Raw genomic sequence first — 919 nt, 5'->3', positions numbered from 1 at the left:
GCGGCAGGAAGAATGGGCGTCCAGGAGAGCTGGCCGCGGGGGGGGGCCCGAAGCGCAGGACACACAGAGCCGCAGGCACATCACAGTTCCCTCTCGGAACGGCCGCCGGCTTCCCTCCCGCCCTGCTCATGCGGAGGGGACACGGCTCCCAGGGTCTGTCCTTCCTTTTCTTTAAATATTTCTATGGAATCCAGAGAGGAAGGGGGAGGGAGGGAGAGAGAGAAACATCAGTGATGAGAGAGAATCACTGATTGGCTGCCTCCTGCACGCCCCCCACTGGGGACCGAGCCCACACCCAGCCGTGTGCCCTGACCAGGAATCGAACCCTGACCTCCTGGTTCATAGGCCGATGCTCACCACTGAGCCACACCCGTCAGGCCAAGGGTCTGTCCTGTGTGTCTCCACTGAGACACCGGCTCCCGGCAGGGCCCCCCCTGGGCTTGCCCCCCACAACCCTCAGACCTCAGGAGCCAGTGCCTCGTCCACGGGGAGGGGCTCTAGCTGTGGGTCGTCCAAACACGTGTCACCGGAGTGTCCCCCATCCCCGTCTCCAGCATTTCCACGGCATGAGACCTCCCGACTGACTGTCCTTCCAGAACCCCCAGTCTGAGGGTCCCCAAGCAGAGCCAGAGCTGGGTGCCCCCGCACACAGGGACCTTTCTCTCCTTGGGGTCACACAGGCACATGCACACGCGTGTGTGGGAGCAGGGCCGGGGTGTTCCTGACAGACAGTGACATGCTCCCTCTGTGGGGCGCTCCTCGGGGTGCCTGGCCACCCCGCTCATGGGCTTGTGACTTGAGGGTCAGTTCTAGTTCGTTCGCCCTGGCTCCTGCCTGCTGGCGCTAACCCTCTCCGCTCGGCGTCCCGCCTGGACGGGTTTGGGCGCGCCTCGCACATCCTGGTTAGTGTCAGGGTCTC

Source organism: Myotis brandtii, unplaced genomic scaffold, assembly GCF_000412655.1.
Source record: "Myotis brandtii unplaced genomic scaffold, ASM41265v1 scaffold743, whole genome shotgun sequence".
NCBI classification, from domain to species: domain Eukaryota; kingdom Metazoa; phylum Chordata; class Mammalia; order Chiroptera; family Vespertilionidae; genus Myotis; species Myotis brandtii.
Note: the sequence above shows the minus strand (reverse complement) of the source record.